The sequence below is a fragment of the Anas acuta genome, chromosome 6 (assembly GCF_963932015.1).
Source record: "Anas acuta chromosome 6, bAnaAcu1.1, whole genome shotgun sequence".
In the NCBI taxonomy this organism is placed as follows: Eukaryota; Metazoa; Chordata; class Aves; order Anseriformes; family Anatidae; genus Anas; species Anas acuta.
The window spans coordinates 17177286-17194623 of record NC_088984.1 but is presented as its reverse complement, the minus strand read 5'-3'; the positions used below and the strand labels follow the sequence as shown (position 1 = coordinate 17194623).

Here is a 17338-nt window from a genome sequence, read left to right as displayed (position 1 = left end):
GGCACAAAATGGCATTTTGCCTATTCTTTCCTGATGTTTTCAGGGACAAGAGCAAAACCTTGGCAAAGCTTTCAGGAACTTTAATGGGAATTCTCCAAGATTTAATTTGCATGACAGAGCTGTACATGAGTGACAAAAAAATGTTAGAGACAGGTAAATGACACCCTTTAGCTGAACACCTGTGTGTGCACATAAATGCCATAAAATTCCATTTTTTGACATATGGATTTCAAATTCAGCTACTCTACAGAAGTTCGTGGCAATGTATTTCTGCTTGTCATGTGTTCTGTGGGAGTTTTCCTACGCAGTATTTAGGAACTTCTAATGTGCACAGTCTTCTGTGAAAACGCTACTTTTAAGGCTGAAGTTTACCTCCCTATCAAGAAAAGCAAGATCTCAAGCAGACGAAATCCCCTGAATTCCTTTTTAACTCCAGAGGAATCTCCTAGTACATGGGCAGCAGCTTCAAAATGTAAGCAGAAAATGTGTCTTGTCAGTTTAGTAGCAATTTGCTATCTTTCATCTTGAAGAAAATCAGTAATAGATTCCAAATTATAGTTCTGAATTGAAACAGGAACTTTTTACTTCTTTCTTACTACATGCTGTTTTTTTATCTTTATATCTGAGAGAGATGTTGCATTAGAAAACCTTTTTTTTTTTTTGGCAAGATTTCCAAAGGGCAGAATTTCTGTATCCCCATTATGTTGGTATTCTCCTGAAAAGTGGTTATGTTCACAATGAGAGTATAAATTTGGGCTTTTTCCTAACCTGTATTTTGGCATGTGTTATACAATTTAATCGACTTCCCTGTGAAAACAAGCCCCTGGAATTCTGATGTGTTTGTTGTTTACAGGGTTACGGTGAATGTAGTCCCAGCAGTTCAACTTTATCATGACAGCACACAGTTCTGGTGTGGCGCACATTACCAATCTGTTTCCGAAACAACTTTTTCCATCTTAAGTCCTCAATGTGAAAAAGAATGTATGTATGTATTAGTTCATTGTCAAAGTAGCAGACTTAGAATTTATCTAAATTAAAGCATAACTTACAGTCTCTTGTGAATAACTGAATAACTTAGTTCAATGTTAGGTCACAGTGGAACATAGACTATAACAGGAATACATAAAAGCTCTGAAGGGAGCAAAGAGACTTTATTCTGGAATGGTGAACATCGTTGCCAGAGTAACATAAACCTTGTGTGTTTTCACAAGGAAATGAGTCACTTGTTTCTGTTGGCCGGAACTCTGTTTTCTTTTAATTTCATTTTTTAGCTGCCTAATATAGTTTGAAAGAACCCTTGAATTGTAGTCTTTGAGCTAAGGTACTTTGTTAATTAAAGCAGAGCAGAAGGGTAGCATAGTAGTTACATGGAATCAAATAAAATTGACAGTAAATATGACATTATCACATGGTGTGTGAAGGAAGGTACAACACCTTCGTAGTACAGTTCTGTAAACCCTTTATAAGTTCTGAAAAGATTCATCTTCACATTTCTTATGTGCATACCTGTGTGCATACATACAACTGTGGCATGTACTCTCTGTGAAACTAATTTGGAGGTTCTCTTCTTGCAACTGGGCTCCTCATGGTTAAGTTAAAGACATACGTCTTAGCTGCCACCAATGAATGGACTATATTAATGTTAAAGATGTTGGAACAGATCCATACAAACAGTGAGGTAATATTTCCTTTCTTTGGATCAGCAGCTCTGAACCACTGAGATTTTTGTCCATTTTCCTAGTGCTAAGGCAGCATCTAGCATTCCTGCAGAGTGCCACCCCTTCTTGGTCAGGCATCCTCACGAGACTTAAGATCAGCACAGCTCATTCCTAAACCACTTTCTATTTTCTCTTCTTACAGCTCCAAGCTATGGAGGTTGTGCCAAGCAAAATAAGTAACACAGACTGTTGAGCAACTCAGCTACAGTGGAGTCTCTGAAGGAACATAGCTGGCTGGTACAACATAGACTACTTTATCCTCTATGTAATTTGGGCAGAAACTCCATATATCTCCCTTCATTGCTACAGCCTTAAATAGAAGTAGTAGAGAACGAGGGCCAAATACATTCAGTTGAGAATTAAAGTATATATTACAACCTTTTTTGATGGCATAAATCTATATGTATAAACACTGCACACCTGTGTATATATATAATTATTTAAGCATCTGAGTATTTTTTTAAAATTTCATGTCTGTATACATGTAAACGTGTAGCAGATAATTAAGCATCATGAGTACCAACAAAGCAAATTCCTATTCCTATAAGTAAAGATTACTCAAAAATCAATGCTTCATGTTTGGATGTAAACACTGGAAAACACTGAAGAGATGCTTAGTCTGTCCTATCCCAAAAGCAGAATTTGTGTGCATATTCAGACTCACTTGAGGATCTCAAAAACTATGCTTATCAATAAAGTATTGAGACATGCTTTTGACAATCTGACTAAACACATTAGCAAATATTTTTACATGATTTCATTGTGGAGCAAAGGAGAAATGGAGAAGAAGGCTAAATTTTAAAGGTCATCTGCCATGACTGACTCAGAAGAAAATGGTCTTGGCCTGAATCAGGACCTTGCAATAATGGTTTGGACACAGGTAGATAGTTAGGACCTTCTGGGCATGTTCAAAATGCTGTAAATCCTCAAAAGTACTGTGGATGATATTCAGGCATGTATAAGTGTAACTGAATTGAATTGATCATTGCTGTGCTAAGACTCCTGCTTATTTTGACACGTGTAATAGGGAGTAATTAGGGATTAGAAATGGGCTAGAGGGAAAGAGCAGAAAAAGCATCTTAAAATATTTGGAATATATCAAACTCATTGTCTCCCTTGCACAAAAGATTAATGCTGTTTCCTCTCAAAAAAAAATAAAAAAATAAAAAAATAAAAAAATGCTTAGCATATAAAAATAGGTAAAGACACAAAGTAGAAGTGCCTTGAGTACAAGTGCTGGAGATTGGCTTTCTCTAACAGTCTTATCATGAAAGAATGTGTTCGTGTTTGTTCAAAAGCAACAATAACTTGCAGTCTTTGTTAAACATGTAACTATTAATTTAGTTATGTTTTCCCTTCAATGAATCTGCCCTATACTCTCTATCCATACTATATATCAGGAAAATTTGACAGCTGTATGGATTGTGGGGTGTTTGAATACCTAAAAAACAAGATGGCTCTGCTAAATATTTTTACCAGGCTTTTTGCTCTTTGGTTCTTCCATTCTGTTCAGGTGGAGAAGTGATGGAAAGTGCATAGCAAACGTTGTCCGTATGAGTGTTGTTATTCTGACAATTATATATGCCCTGCATGTTTTTTCTTCTCTGTCTTCAAGCCACAGAAGTTTCACATTTGTAATGAATCTTTTATAGTTTCAGAGAAACACTGTTTCTTTGGAAGTCCATGGAAATATGGAATCCATTCCTATAACGTTTGAATGCTTCTTTTGACCATTTCAAGGTAACAGCTCCAAATATCTTTGGAGATCAAGACTGGAATCTTGAATTTGATATGGATTCAGTGCGTGGGTATTTTGCCAGATGGTTTGTCAGATTTTGGGAACACTTAACAAAAATGAAGCAGAACAGGTACCATTACAGATACTTGTGTTTAGGATCAAATACTGTCCAACACTAACTGAACCTCCAAAAAAGAAATCATACAGACTCACCCTTGAAATGTCCAGTAGAGACATTTAACCTCAGGTCACAGCTGTCCCACCCACTACATTTAGTGTCACTTACACAATTATGTAAGTGATGACTCATGAGCACTGACAAGTGAAGTCTGCAAAAAAATTTTGCCTGTGTCTGTGCATGTTTTATCTTTCAACAGGTACTCATTTTGAGGATGATAGACATAAGGATTCTTTTTCAAAATTTTTCTTTTTATTTTCTACTTTTTGCTTTTATTTTTATAACTGTGGTGCTAAAATAGGGAGCTCGTTCAAAATAATAATTATTGGTTTTCAGACCATTAAAAAAACAGATTGACAAATCAACAAAACCTTAGCCCAGTGCTAGTCCCTATACAAAATACTGTGTAAACTCAGTAAATTTTATCAGAGCAAACTACATTAAAATTCTAAGAAAGACTTTACAAGCATTTACGTGCATACACACATCTATTTACACAGTTATTTCATTACTGTTATCATAATACCTTGACTATTTAGTCACAGAATAGGTCTCCCCTTGGTATTTCATTGCATTTTCTTAAAATCCCATTGTATATTCACAGTACAACACTACCTGCTCTAGAAATCTCTTGTTGCAAGTGAAAGACAGGATGACAAACAGATACAGAAAGACAGAGCAGGAAATAAATGTAGGCAGGATGGCAGAGGCTTCATCACTGTCCCTACAGGTTTGGGCTTAGAGCAAGCAGACCCAGAGCATACCAGATAGGCGACTTCAGAATGTTTGGGTTCATCAGCTTCAGCTTTGGGGAATACAATTGGGGCACCCTTAAATTCTGCTCTCCATTATATTTTAATGGGATGCTACTTCTTCAGAAATGTGTTATTATAGTTCCCCTAGTATCAGCCTGTAAAATTCCAAGCAAGTTGGTTCCTGAAAAATATTTCCAGCCTTTAAATATTCTGTAGAGTGAAGTCCTGAGTAGCCCTTCAGAATAAATGGATAAAACCTTGCCAGATTTCAGAGAAACATTTTGCCAGTTTCTTCTATCCCTATGAGGAACTTGAATTTACACTGTACATTACCTTATGTGTAGTCTATACTAAGAAATAACCTTTATTCTTGCTAGTAGAACAGCTACATCAGATGATGCCAACATACAGTCTGATGCCTTGCCTTCTGCTGCTCATCCTTACTAAAATCATGAGTAAGCTCGCCAAACAAAAATTATTGTTTGAATCACCTAAAATAGGAGTTTTTGCTGACAGAGTTATCCAGCTAGCAAATAACAGGAAAATTCAAAACCTGAAGCAGAGTTGTCTTCTGAAATTCAAAAAGCCTCTTTGGAGAATTTCACTTCCTAGCAGTATAAACACGTTTTCTAGTTCCCAGATAAAGTATTTCCAGAACAGGTGTAAAAGTAGGTAAATGCAGCTTCCAGAAGGGAACTGGAAGAGGTGTGTTGTCAAAAAATGCTATGAAGAATCACAGCATGTTCCAAGTAATCAGTCCTCTATGAAGAAAATATAATGCTTCCTGTGTATCCACACCACTTTTGCATATACTTAAGCAATTATTCTAAATCATCGTACAGGCTAGTACATGTTTGCAAAATACATTTTTATGTTGAATGAATTCTCTTTTGTGAGAATGAATGATAACCTGGAGGAAATCACAGATGTGTTAAATTAACAATCCTTTCTATGCTAAGCCGTAAGAATTTATTTCAGTATCTAAAACTGTGTAGTGGGCATATACAATACTTCGGTTTTATGAGAATATCTCAAGTTTTGATAGTCAAATGGCAGTGACTGTGAGCAATCTGCATATCTTTCTTTCAGTGAGAATGAGATTTCTGCCTCTGTAGTATGCAATGTAAGACCACCTATCAACTGACACTTGAATATGAAGCCAGTATAAAGTATTCAGCTTTAATTTCCACTCAGGAAAATCTCTTGGATAAATTGTATCAGCTCTTGAGCCCTGGTTGTATTCAGCCTGTTGTTTAGGTCTGTGTTGTTAAAGGGTTTCAGTTAAAATCAGAACATAACTTTTTTTTTTTTTTTTTTTTTTTTTTTTTTTTTCCATAGTTTGTTCTGCTAAAATCTGGTAGTTTTGAAAAGAAGGGAAGAAAAGATATTTTTGGATTTTTCTTCAGTAAAATACACTTAAGTGAGAATGTTTTCTTTTTATTGCATGAGAACAGGTTTGGGGTAAACAAGGACAATACTGAGCAAAGCCTGGTATATAATTACAGAACTAGGAAGTGAAGCTTGTTTTCTCTGTTGTATATTAGGTCAAATCTTATTATACCCACATAGCAACAGGGATTGTCCTGTGATTGTAAATATGTTGCCTTTTATGTAATTACAAGTCAATCTTTCATTCAACATATAAAGCAAAAGATTGTTGTGAATAGGTTTCCTAATTTATGAATTCAGATGCTGCACCCCATAAAGTAATGAGCTGTTTAACTTTTTTAAAAGAATGACATTTCAGCAGAATACAATTCATCACTTGTACACAGTACCCTTTGTTTCCAAGAAGTTATATAAATATCAGTTAATCATTATAAACCTTTGAGAGAAAGGAAAAATTATCATTCAAAAGTAATAAATAAAGCAGGCACAGATACTTAAGTACTAGAGTGTCAGAACTTTGATCAACACATTTTAAATTATTTTCTGACAATGACAAAAATGAGGAAATCTCTATATGTATGTATGAAGTAGTCTTAGATGTGTGTGACGGTACCCTACCTGACTCACCCCCATTACAAGACCAGTGCCTACCCCAAGTTGGGAAATGTTACTTTAATGCTGATAATGCTAAATTTATCACTCTGTGTAAGCAATTATGACATGGACATTTTTTTTTTTATCTTTTTTTTTTTTTTTCTTTTTCTTTGTTAATCAGCTGTGGGGAGCTGTATTTTCCACAGCATTTACCGTTTGGGTATCTCTGGAAAACCTTTGCAACTTCTAGCTTTGACAGCATTCAGTTCACCAAAAACTAAGTTGGTCTGAAATTCCTGCTGCAAGGTGTGTACAGCTCCTCTCTGCCTTTGTTACGCTGGCTGCAGCAACGGCTCTGTCGTGCCTTGAGAGTCACAATCTGTGTCTAGTAAAATAGAAGGAAGAAAGAAAAGTTTGCTCTGGTACACAGATAATTATGAGGATATCAGGCCCAGTTACTTCCTCCATTTGGGAAAAATTCCTCATGTAGAGTGAAATTTCTAGGAAGAACTCACAGCTCCTCTGAAATCTTCCCTTAAGCTCAAGCACCTGCAGCAAGACTTGCCAGCCACCGTAAGTCTGGATTCTCCTATGATACTTTAGAAGAAGATGCCCCCTTCTGCAAAGTCATATGTCAGGATAAATTGTGGTACCTTAATTCATAGACCACCTGAAAATAATCTGCATAGTGTGGTTTGGATTCCCCCTTCTGTATGCCAGGGGCTTAATGTACAATCTACTGAATATCACAGAAGTCTTTCCACTGATGCTGAAGTGGCTTTGGATGGGGACTATCTGCTGAATCTTTGTCTAGAGAATGCAAATGTCAGAGAACTAAAGAAACTTGAAGGGGTAGATAAATACACTGTTCCTTTTCAATCTGCAATGAAGAAATCTAGGAACATGAGATGGAAAAGGCACTCCTAGGTTATTGAGCTCAGCCATGTTATTGTCATCAGTCGCATCACATACTGCTCTTCAAAACTCCATCTACTTCTGCCTGCAGAATCACAGACAGAACTCCTCATGGAAGGCTGCTCCAGAATGTCATTCAACTGAAGGATGAATACATTATTCTAGTGTCAAGAGTAATATTATTTATGAACCATTCACTCCTGTTTTGCTCATGTCCTTTCTCTTAAATAGTTTGTTTATCCACACACCCAGCCCTCTTACAGAGTAAGTTACCTCAAAAAGTACAGAATATTTAAGTCCTTGCCCAAACTCTAGCATGGTAAAAATCAATTCTTAGTGAAGCTATAACCATTTACAATGAATGGTAATTTTGTACAGTAACATTTATGTTGGATTTTAAGGGATTTCTAAAGAGGATGTTACAACAAAAGGCAAAAAATATGTTTGTACAGCCAATTATAAGTGTAATATGTTGTAAGACTTTAATATTACTCTATTTTCTCTTATTAGTCATCATAAAGCCAGAACTAGTTCTTCACATTATATTACACAACAGTTTCAAGTGCCCTTAGGATTTATGTCTCATCCTGGCCTTGCATTTTAAACTTGATATGGATATTCTGTGACTGAGATAAGGTAAACTGGATGTTTTCCACCTCTTCCACTGTAAATGTCTTCCTTACACAAGACCTGAGCCAACTCAGATCCAGGAAGCAGGAGACAGGTGGTGCTGTGGCCCCACTGGTCAACTCCCCTTCTTTATAACTGTACCAATTATGGGATCCTAGCTAATAGCACTTTGTGGTTATTTCATTGTCCTATACAGATAAACCAGCTTACACTCAGAATGAGCACCAGTCTCATTGCTTGTCACTTCATTGCGTGATAGAGATGAATCTTAGACGTGCCTCCATGCAGTATAAACACCAAGCTTTTTTCTAATCTCTTCATCCTTTATAACTTCAATGTCTGTACAGATTTATGAGACATTTCAAGCCCTGAACTTCTTAACTTTCTCCTGGTCCGTTAGAAGGAGCAATTCTACTGACTAAGGGAGAGTTACTATGACTTTTTGCTCATGGTCAAAACCACAATTGTTCATTTCAAGGGCTCTTCCTCATTCCTCAGGATGATGAAGTGCTAACCACTGTCGAAAAAAGGACAGCTGGAACACTGAACCACCAAGCTTATATAGTATGACAATCTTCATGTTTCACATCTGTATATTTTCATTGTTTGGTACCATGTTCCTTCCATAAAATTATGCATCTAGTTATTGGGTAAAAAACTAGTGGGTACAATACAAAAGGTGTTTTGGCTGTTTAGTTCAGCTCAAGAAACTGCCATATCATATTTGGGATATTAGCTCCAGTTCATGGATTGCACTGGCATGAATATTTCTAGTTCTGTTGAGCAGAGCAGAGTTATCATGCTTCCAGACAGACTCAGAATTGCTTGCTGTCCTCAGGGACTTATCAGTGACCTCACTTGTAGGATGTCAGGGAAAAAGAGAACAAGGACATCGGGTGAAAGTACCCCAAGAAAGGTATAGCTTATCGGTTTGGTAAGTTTGCTCAAGAGAGACTGGGACCAGAAAAAGACTGGGTTTAAATGAGACTGAGAATTGACTTGACAGCAGATGTAGAAACAGCAAAAGAACAGGTACTAAAAGCTCCTGTTCCTGCTAAGAATTTCTGGTGCAGACAGTAGCAGATGGACAGCTTGCATAAAGGGAGAAGGTACTACCTCCTCAAACAGCCTGTGACATGTAACCTGGGTTCATGTCAGAAATTCAGTTGATTTTTTTTTTATAAAGTATTATTTTTTAGGAATAAGTATGAGGCAGCTTCCAATTAAATCTCTCTGAATGTGCTGCACAGTTGTGTATTATTGGAATACTTTCTTTTATTTTTCAAGAAGGAAGCACTAATGCAAATAAGCAGCTATGGTAATATTTCTATACCTCTTAATTTCAGGAAGTATCAGAACAATACTGCACTAATTAATGTTGAAGAACCATGAGCCTTAGGATGTCTGCAGATGAGCCTGGCAGGGGGTTCCTACAGGGAGGGATGTTTGGAGAGTTTTCCTGTCCCTTGTGCCTCTGCTGAAGGGAATACTGTCCCTCGTAACAAGAGTAAAACAAATACATGGTGAATGTTCACCACACAAGTCTTCTCTGTATTTGTTACCTGACATGTTACTTTGACCCCAAACCAATGACAAATGATGCACATATTTATGGCTGAGAATCTTGTGAGAAGATTCAGCATAGATTTGTTACTGATGAGAGTCCGGACACTGACCCAGGCAGTGGAGAAGGGGAGGCAGGAAGGCAGACGGCAGGGAACACCCCATGCTGGTGGCTTTACATCATCCCAAAGGAGCAGCAGAGTTCTCTGAAAGGACTCTTTTGTATTTCTCTTAGCAGTGACACCCCCACTTTTGGAAGTAATATATAAGGCAATGGAGCAAATTCTAATTAAGATTTACATAAGTGTAACTATTAATTCCAGGGCACCTTATGTGACTGCATCAGCTTAACAGAATTCATTTACCACGCTTGTTCTTCATGGAACATATTTCCAATCTTGTTTGTAGAATTCACTGCCTTTTAATTGTTTGTAGCTTTTAAAATGCATCTTATATTTATATAATGCCTCATTGCCAGCATTATGGGCTTTATTGGGATAAAGCAAATCACAAAAATCAAGGGAGACATTTAATAATTTTTTTTTGATGTGAGACCTGATGAGAAATGTTATTTGTTTCCCAAATGCAGCAAGGTTTCTTTATTGGCCTGTCAGCATTCCAAAAGCTGCATTTATGTGAGCGATTATGTCATAAAAAATGTATGCAACAGCTCTGTTCCAGAAATGTGAATACTAAATAGCAAAGTGTAATAGCTGCAGTACCAGAAAGCATTTTCTTATGAAACTGTTTTGTTTATTTCATGCAAGAATCTTTCGCAGCTGCTCAGAAAAGAGGGTGCCTACCAGGTATTTTTCTTTACCCTTTTCAAGCAACCGTCCAAGAGTAAGCGCAAGTGTTAAACGTGGCTGGGTTCGTGCACTTGAAGAGCCCCCTAGGGTTAGATTCTAAAGCCCTTTCATGGCCTTTATTCTCATAAATAAGGGATTTGCTGTATTTTAAAGCATATCAGATCACAGTGAAAGTTTAAATTAGCATTCACTCCAAGGAGAACACATTCCCCAAACCCCAGTAATGTTCACCTCTTGGGTACATGCAAAGGTTGAAACGAGAGGCTTTCCAGACACTCTGGGCATTTCCCCCCTGTTCTCTGTCTTGTTTTGCTCCTTCAAAAACTGCAAAGCAGCAAGATGGATGTGGGAGTCTGCTGTATCTCTAAAAAATGAGTTTCATGTTACTGCAGCTATACCACATGGGTGTATTTTATCAATTTGTCTAATAACTAGATGGCAGCCTATCACAAAGCTCTTCAAGCATTCAAACCCAGCTGCCAATTAGCAGCTGTAACAATAATCCATCCTAATAGCTATTAGCAGATACAGTGAAGGGATGTGCCTTTACAGTCTGAGATGTGGAGAAGTGTACTGGCTGCCTCCGAATCCTCTGCTTTTGAAAAACGCAGTGGGCTGTTCTCATTCTTGCAGTTTTCCATGTGGGGATTTTATTGGTATGCAGATAGGATAAAGTATGCGGGAGGGTGTATCCGATAAGAGCATTGGGGGTTGGAATTTTCAATGGCTGCATTGTGAGGCACACAGTTTAAGATTTAGACATGTAAATGTTTCCATCCAAAAACAATTTCCAGACATGCAGTTGAATTGATTAATGCAGCTGAGAAGATTTGCCAGCCTCGGCATTTATGACTACATATCTTGTGCACATAATTCAGATATTGGTTTGGAAAGATTTACATTAGTGGATAAAATGCAATGAGAGCAAGTAGATAGAGAAGCTTTTGCAGTGCCTCGCTATCTGCACTCCTCTGACTAGAAGCCCACCCAGCTTGCAGGCTGGGGGACACAGTGCAGGCAACCAAGGCAAGAGTGTGCTGCAGAGCATTTACCTTGCTGCTGCTTTCTCTTCTTTTTGCTGGACTGTTCAGAGGTTTGGTGGTGGGGTGTCTCTGAAAAGGGGAGGGTAAATCTCTCCTCTCATAGTTACTCCTGACTGCTCTTCTGGGTTAATGTCCAGAATTCTTGATCTTGGTTAACCTCAGGCTCTGAGCACTCCTACTTGTAGGCAACAAAATGAATAAAAAAGGAATCTACCACAATTCTCTCTTCTGAAGGCAAAAGGAGGCGGGACAGAAGAAAAAGTGGTGGTGTCTTACTGTTAAATATTTGAAGGGCACTCATTTATTATGATAAGGAGACACACAAGAACCATAATAGATTGGGTCCTGCAGATACTGATTTTATGTTTTGTCACATGGTATTTTTGTATCTAGAGATTAACATAACCTAATCCACTTCTACTGCACTTTTGCTATGGCTCCTGTACCTAGAAATTAGCTTTTATTTACTTTTTTAATTGGATCTCAGGAAAAAAAAAAAAAGTTCAGGCTTCTTTTTAAAACATACTAAAGTCAACACCTTTGGGCTTGACATTCTTTCTGTGGAAATGGAAACTGATTCTTTTCCCCCAAAGTGTTAAAGTTGAAGAAATTTGCAGGGGAATTAGGAAATGATTATTCAAAATGCTGTCCCAGACAGTAATCTCCTTCTGCTGTTCTCAGTTTTGCTGCTGCTTTGCTTTCTTCAGTGATAAGTTTCATATAATCCAACCCAAGAGTTCTCTGCTGCCATGAAGCAAACATTACAAGCACTCCTGATTCATGGCTGCGATAACAGAAAAATCCTATCCCTCCTTAAGCTGCTGCAGTGCAACTCTGATGCAGTGTTAGAAAGAATCTCCAAACTGATTCTTGCCCAGAAAGGAGAGAAATTCTCACACCTCTGTGTTAAGAAAAAGATGAAAAATGCATGTATAAGGTGTCTCCTCCTTTAAGGTGTAACTAAGAAAAATAATTGTTGTTGTTTAGGAAATAGAGCAATTTAGAAAGTGCTGTTGAGAACAGCAATCTGAATGACAGACTGCGTCAAAAGAGATATTGTAAAAGCAATAAACGGTGAATTAAATGGAAAGTGCTTGAGGGCTGAGAGTTGGATTTTAGTCTTGGAATATTAATTAAAATGATAAAAGTATGTGGCATTCCTGTGAAACAGCTAAGTCTATTGGAACAAACTAATTCCCTTTATAACTGTTGAAGACACATGAGTCACTCAGAATAAATTTGGCTTACTGAGTTAAGTGCTGCATCACTACTATGGGAGACAGAACTCTACCTGTTGCACCAGGTGCAATTAAAGAACTCACAGGATGCCTACTCTTACTATGATAATGACTCTTCTTTCAACAGTTAAAAAAGATTGAGGCAGGACTGTATATAGAAGGAAAAAAAAAAAAGCTTGTTTTTATATGTCTATTTTTTTCCATTGCAGTGAGAAAAAAAGAGAATGGTATGAAATGACTATTATCTTTTGAGGGAAGTTGTACAGAATATTGATCCATGATGCACATTATTTATCCAGTATGTTGAGGATAATTTTAAATATATATATATACTCTTTTCATTTTGATTTTGTCATTACTTCTACAAAAAAAAAATATTACAAAAACCTCCACAGAAAGAGCTTTCTGATCTTGATCAGCTTTGTGTTGGTGCTAACACATTTCTGTAGTAATCAGTCCATTGTGAGTAGCTATCTGTTCTTTTTTTTTCTTTTTTCCTTTGTGATACGAATGACAATGGAACAAAAGTGTGGAAAGAAGCAAGAAGCAAAACCAGAAAACATTTATTAGCAGAAAACAGTTTCGAGTATGAATTTACAAATTTGCATACATTTTTACCAGTCCCAAACTGTTTGGCACTATGCAGTGAATGTGGAAGGATGAACAGAGTCATTCTCTGACTAACGTAAAGGAAGGGGGCAAGACTTCAAACTCTTTCTTGTAAAATTGGTCCTAGTATCTTTCATTCCCATTATGGGATATTTGCCACTTCATATGTAAAAGTGTGTGTTCAATAGTCCCTCCTCTGGCACGCTCCCAAAAACTCTGTCCAGAGCCCTATTCATGGTTAGCGTAGTGTAAAATGGGTCAATTTAACAGACTTTAATTGGATCAGTTTTCAAACACGAGTTACAAATATGGGTCTCTTCTTTTTTCACTTAACTCTAATTGCTACTTGCTGTATACTACATGCTTGCATCAACTTGAATGCTGAAGCACAAAGATGTGGCTGTAAACTGAGCACCTCGCTTTGAAAAGGGAGGCCTACACTGGTTTCTCAGTAGAAAGCATAGAAAAGCATTCAACAGCGGGCTGCTTTAGTCCAAAGAAAGATTAATTTCTACTTACACTGATCCTTATAAAACAGAAGCCTCCTCTATTTCCCAGCTACTTTTCAAGGCCTCTTGTTAATTCAAACCTACAAAGTTCTTGGTGGTGGGAAGGGAAAATAGCTGGAAGATTGCTGATTATCTGCCTTAAGATGACTCATGCAACATGAGCAATTGTGAATCATGAACAAACTATCTGCAGGCACCACACATAAGACTTTTAATAACTTCCATGTTACTAGATGTTTCTAATACTTAGTTTTAGTGTTGCTTTCTTCTTTAAAGTAGAAAGGCTCACAATAGGGTAGCGGGGAACTACCTTTTTAAAAGTTGCACAGAAATATTTGCGGCACAAATTCTCTACCATTTTCTATTGTATGGGGGTTAACCAGTCTTTTCAGAGTCTCATGCATGTGACTTTAAAAATCTTTAAAGTGGAAAAGAAAAATGTGGAAGGCCATCCCTGGGCAACATGTTTTTATTTCTGGTCCACAGGAGTCATTCTAAGATCAAACTTTGTGATGCCCTGGTCAGCTCCTTCTGCTGGAAGGAGCAGAGTTAGGTAGCAAAGGAACAGGGGCAGAGGTGGGAGGTCGCTCACTGCGATTTACAGATGTTGTTGGTAACTGCATAATGGTGAGACGTAAATACCTGAAGGCTCATGCTAACTCTGACATGAAGCATCCAGCAGCAGGCAACAAGCAGAACAGTATATATACATACACTTGATCTTTATTGTTATTTCAGTCTCTCTTTGTCCCAGCCTGAAGTAGCTTGACACCAAAGCTTCCCTTCATTTCTCATCCTAGCCTTCATCTTTTTGTACATCCAGGCCTATTTTTCCACACTGTTGTTGCTTTCTTGTATTCATCCTATAGTTTATTGGCCCTTGTGGTACTGCCTGTCTCATTCCAGGCTCTTTTTGAACAATCCTGGAACACATAGGATATAACAGGTATATGTGCTTGTACAACATACATGTATGCAGCAAAGCTGGTGTTTGTACCCTGAATATACTGCCTGCATTAAGTGTGCCCAACACACTCAATTGTCCATGCAGGGGTGGCCGTGCTGTGCAGCTCCCAGGTAGTGAAAGCAGCTCATAGCAAAAAGGTTGCCATAGTGCTTCTGAAATTCTCTGTATTGTTTTGGCAGAGTAACTTCATAATCTTAGGGAACCTTCAATTTCATCAGGAAATAAAAGCTGAGGTTTCCTTTTATGTACCTAACTGTTTATTTAAACTAGTGAAATGACTCATTTTTAACGTCCTCAACTGTGGTTACATAGTAAACACTTTTATTAGTAGAGGTGTCTACAGGACATGAGAAGCAAGAGCAAACACAGGGAAGACCATTAGGAAAAATAACTTCCTATGACATGTCAGAGAAGATACATTCTACATCGGAAGAAAATTATTTTCCCTTCACAAATTGTCAAGGCTTCCTATATTGTGTGTTCTGAGAGTATACTCTCCTTAGCATCTTAAGTTGCCACTGGTCTTTTATGCAAGCATCCCTAGATTAATCCTAAATGCTGCTTGTGTGAAGCCAAGCACTACATGATAACTAAACATTTTGTTTCTGATAGTGCCCCTTTAATGAGTTGCAGGTGCCACAAACTTCATGTTCCCTATAGTGCTTTATTGCTTACTAGATGCAGTAAAACAGTTGGCACACTGTAAATTATCAAGTGATAATTATATTCATGGCCTCAATACAAGAAGAAAATCCTCTGTTAACAACATATTTCTTCCAAAATGTGGTAATGAGATGTGTTGCACCTCCTAAGAAGAGCTTGCAGGGTGACTCTCTATTTAGAATACTGCAATCACAGTTCTATTTTCGGCCAGCATCTCTATGGTCAGAATGGAAAGTGACTCTGTACTCCCAAATGTGCATTTCTCATTCACTGTACTCTTTAATTTTTACTCACCCGCTAAAAGAAAGTAGTTCTGTGGTTAAAATTGGAAAGACGTGATATTTATTTACCAGGAAGGTATTGATGTGAATTTTCCTATGATTTGATTTTAAAAGGTTGAGCTGTGAGCCACAATAACCTGATGGCTTAGCCAAGCTGTTCTAGTATTTTTCCACTGCTCCAAATGTCTCCTGTATGTGAACACTCCATGACAGCCACATCTCAAATGGTAATAGTGTCTCTGAATAGCATAGGATGCTTCCTATCTCTAATAAGCTCCTTTAATATACCAGTCATATAATGATGCTCATCAGTACAAATTACCACTGCAAGGTCAATGAATGTTAATATGTTTCCTGCAACAGAACCTTGAAGAATAATACAACCCCCTCCTCCTCTCTAAGATAATTCCAGGCTGAGTACTGTCCTACAGCAAAATAAATTAAGGGATACTGGTGTGTGTGGTTATGCCGACCATGTTTTCGTAACAAACCAACCTCATCTTAGAGATCTCCTCTAGTGCTATAATAATTATTATTGTTTAATGGTTTGTATTAATCTGTCAAAATTCTGTGATCACTGTAAACAACTGCAATATTTAGAGAGTAATAATCATACAAGATTTAATTTATAGCATTTCAATTTTAATGCTTAGAATCTTCCTCCAGGCTGCAAAGCTCTACACAAGCAAACAGGCACCAGAGTACATGTACTAGTTACACACCGAGAGAGAGGGAAGTAATTCTGGGCCGATCATTAAAGAATTTGCATTTTTTTGATAAATTATGTTCATGTTTTTGGTGAGACAGCTCCTTCTCTCTCTCTCTTTCTCTCTCTGTCTCTCAAATAATTGGATTTCTTATGTCTTAGATGTTGCTTTTTGGAAAAATATAGGTGTATAAAGTGAGGTTGGTTATTCCATATGCAGGCATTAATTCAAGAAAAAAAATAAATCTGTATTTTGGTGTATCCCTGTTCAGGACAGTATGTGAAAAACTAAAAAAAAGTTCTGAACAAGAGCCTTGAGCAGATAATTTTAGTAAATGAAGCCTTAATTCAGTATTGTCACAAAAAGTTGTTTAGGAAAGAAAAAAGGTTTTCTGAATATTCTGTTCTGTTTTCTTTCACAGCTAACTTAACCTAACCACCTGTCATATTTGTAGCAGATAATTAATTTCAGAGCATACAATTAGTCTAGCTAAGAATAGTCCTTGCAGCATACTACCTTCTTATTATTTCTTTATCATGCTTCCCAGCCCATTGACTCATTACTTCTCAGCTACTACATTTACATTTTATTCTTGGTTGAATCCACAAAATAATAAAATGATAAGATAACAGACTGACACTGCTCATAATGTATTGTAATAACCATAATAAGAGGAATAATCATATCATGCTTATATTTTATGCATACTTCATCACCTTAAACTCTGGTCTATACTCATTGATGGTTTCATTTTTTTCCTTTTTTTTTTTGTTACAAGCATTGAATATTAAAACAAAAATAATATATTAAACAGTAACAGAAAAAAAATATTGGAAAATTCAAGGGTAAAGACAAAATAAGCAGTGATTTGGAAAACACTTTTAAAGAGAATGTTTTTAATTAAAAAAAAAAAAAGATATGTAATCTTTAAGATGATAAGCAGATTAATAAAAATCTATTTTACTTTATAGCGTATATAACAGTTAAAATGGCATTCTCATGAGAACAAAAATGCATAAACCATAGTGTACT

General features: G+C 37.0%; 1 long non-coding RNA gene across 1 annotated transcript; it reads left to right on the top strand.

Annotated features, from left to right (window-relative positions):
- The first annotated feature begins 320 nt into the window (after positions 1-320).
- LOC137859037 (uncharacterized) lies at positions 321-9203 on the top strand. The gene is made up of 3 exons (XR_011098125.1): positions 321-472; positions 854-981; positions 1861-9203. It is a non-coding gene; the product is annotated as an uncharacterized lncRNA (long non-coding RNA).
- Positions 9204-17338: the final 8135 nt, after the last annotated feature.